Source organism: Myotis davidii, unplaced genomic scaffold (genome assembly GCF_000327345.1).
Source record: "Myotis davidii unplaced genomic scaffold, ASM32734v1 scaffold376, whole genome shotgun sequence".
Lineage (NCBI taxonomy): Eukaryota > Metazoa > Chordata > Mammalia > Chiroptera > Vespertilionidae > Myotis > Myotis davidii.
Genome location: NW_006288121.1, coordinates 783,623 through 786,644, shown reverse-complemented (window position 1 = coordinate 786,644; position 3,022 = coordinate 783,623). Strand labels below are relative to the sequence as shown.

At 40.7% G+C, this 3,022-nt stretch overlaps 1 pseudogene; it reads left to right on the top strand.

The window, feature by feature from the left end:
* The window catches only part of LOC102773986, a 43,091-nt pseudogene extending 42,496 nt beyond the window's left edge, over positions 1-595 (top strand).
* Positions 596-3,022: the final 2,427 nt, after the last annotated feature.

Genomic DNA, 3,022 nt, shown 5'->3' with positions numbered 1-3,022 from the left:
GCCCAGGCCGGACGCCTCTGTCAGAGGCGTCAGGCCTGGGCAAGGGGCCGATCCTGCGATTGGAGGGTGATGGGGTTCAATGCCTGAGGGCTCCCAGTGTGTGAGAGGGGTCAGGCTGGGCTGAGGGACACTCCCCCCACACACCCACCCAGTGCACGAATTTCATGCACCGGGCCCCTAGTCATTAAAATATTTTTCATGGATCTTAATGAAAGATCTGTAACCTGGTATCATTTATTGTAGCTGTTTCTATCAAACACCAATGCGATGTCTGGAAAAAAAGGCAATGGTTTCAGAGTTCTATGATGAAATGATATTTCCAGACTCAATAGCAATGAAGCAACAGTTATTAAAAACATCTTGTCAGCTAACATTAGGAGCCTATAAGCATGAAACAATACTTGCAGAACTTGAAGTGAAAACTACAGAAAAATTAGAAGCTGGAAAAAAAAGCTTTGAAATTGTAGAGCTTAAGGAAAGATTTAAAGCAAGTCATGAAACTATAAATTGATTAAAAAATGAAATCAGGAAACTTGAAGATGATCAGAAAAAAAGACTTCTAAATTGCTCTGAAGAGAACTTGACAATAGGCTAAACTGAAAATAAGGTGGACTTTAAAGGCAAAATGGACTGCAATGCTATAATTTTCTTAGAGGAATTGCATATATAGTAGTTGAGGATAGATTTCTTAGCAATGAGATCAAAGCATTTGTACTTTTCAAGCAACCTTTAATATGAAATATACATATATATCATAAGAATGAATGCTGCATAGGCCTTTTATCATCCCATTTTAGGGTAATTTATGATGCTAAGCACAATTTTTAAAAATTTTATTGCATTGTATATATAGCTTATCCTTTTTTGTTTTGTTTTGTTTGTTTAGCTTATACTTTTTAAATATATTTTATTGATATTTTACAGAGAGGAAGGGAGAGGGATAGAGAGTTAGAAATATCGATGAGAGAGAAACATCGATCAGCTGCCTCCTGCACACCCCCCACTGGGGATGTGCCTGCAACCTAGGTACATGCCCTTGACCGGAATTGAACCTGGGACCCTTGAGTCCGCAGGCTGACGCTCTATCCACTGAGCAAACGGTTAGGGCTAGCTTATACTTTTGACAGGCATCAAAATTCATTATAAAGCATAACTTGTACATATTTCAAACTTCCCTGTTAGTTAGCATTTGTGGTAAAATTTATGTATTTAATTTTTAAGTTCTTACCTGCCCTCATCCTGATATTTTGTGTCTGATATGACCAGTACCCAGTAAATACTCAATAAATGTAGTTTACTGATCCTGTTTTAAAAAATGGATACATCAGGAGTCCTCAAACTTTTTAAACAGGGGGCCAGTTCACTGTCCTTCAGACCGTAGGAGGGCCGGACTATAGTTTAAAAAAAAACTATGAACAAATTCCTATGCACACTGCACATCTTATTTTGAAGTAAAAAAAAACAAACGTTTTCGGCGGGCCGCATGTGGCCCACAGGCCGTAGTTTGAGGACCGCTGGGATACATGATATACAGTATATTCTCAAAACCCCTATAGACTATACAATACCAAGAGTGAGCCCCAATATAAACTATGGACTTTGAGTGATAATGTTGTATCAATATAAATTCATTGATTGTAGCAAACATTGACAATAGGGAAGCCTGTGCTTGTGGCGGGGGCAGGGCAACATCAAAAATTTCTGTACCTACTCCTCAATTTTGCTATGAACTTAAAACTACTCTCTTAAGAAAAATCTATTGAAAAAGAAAAGAAAAAGACTTACCCCTGGCAATGATTGGATTCTGCATTCCATCATACCTCCTTGCTAAGAATATATAAGACGTTTACCCACTCCCAAGGTATTTCTAGTCTCACCATTTGTTGGGTAGGGTTTGTGTCTCTCTCACTGTCACCACTAGCCTGGAGATAATCACCTCAAAGTCCTGACATTGCAATTTTCCAGGCTCCTCTTTCCTACCATGGTTCCAGCAAGCTTGGATTGTGGTGGCTAATGTTCGTCCTAACACATGAGTTCCCAATCAACATTAGGCTGAGGAACCCTTCTTTTCCTTTTCCAACTTCTTCCCAATCCCTGTAAGATGAGTCCTACCCTCTCCCCTCCACCAGCTTTCTGCCCACACTGAGCTTGGTCCTTCTCTCGACCTTTCCCGCAGAAATAGTGAGTCTCACTTTGTTGAGGGAAGAGGTCATCAGTCAATATCTGAATAGATATTTCTTCTGAATCAAGGAAGAGTTGAGAATATAAGCCAGTGGTTCCCAAACTTGAACATGCCTCAGAATCACCTGGAAGGCTTTTTGAAACGCAGGTGCTGGGCCCTCACCTCAAGCATTTCTGATTTGATAGGCCGAAGATGGGGCCTGAGAATTTGTGTTTTAATATCATATGTCAAGATCCACTGTTGTAAGAGTTAGTCTTTATGAACAAAGCTAAAGGTGACCTTATATACAGTTTTGGGTGCAATTTAGGGATTGGGAGAGTTTGAGATTATCGAATTCCCCCAAAGTGGAAGATGGGTGGTCACTGTGTTATTGACCGACTTTCAGAGCATTGAGCCATCACTGACCGCCAGAGAGGCATATGCCCTCATGCGAGGCTGTCATTGATTAACTGGGATTATTTTCAGCTGTGTGCTTACCTGTATGGATTAGACCCAAACAACAGTCTTCTATTCTTGAATCTGGAGCAAAGAACTTTTTATTCTCACCTTCATGCGCCTATACAGTACTCATGTTGTTCCTCCCCTTCAGAAGCAGGCATGTGCAGTATTTCCCATAGGAAGAGCATCAACATTTGTCTCTGAGTGCAGGGTATCACCAACGGATGTCATTAGAAATGCAGGGGCATTGGAAGCTGTAACTCATGGGCATTAACATCCACTGCTACTGAGGATTTCACCCTTCAGTCAAATCTATCAGAGCTGAATTGCTTAGGTTCTCTTTGTTTCTCCTTCTTAGCTCAGATCTGAGTACTCTATGCCACAGCCTCCAGGAGATAAAGG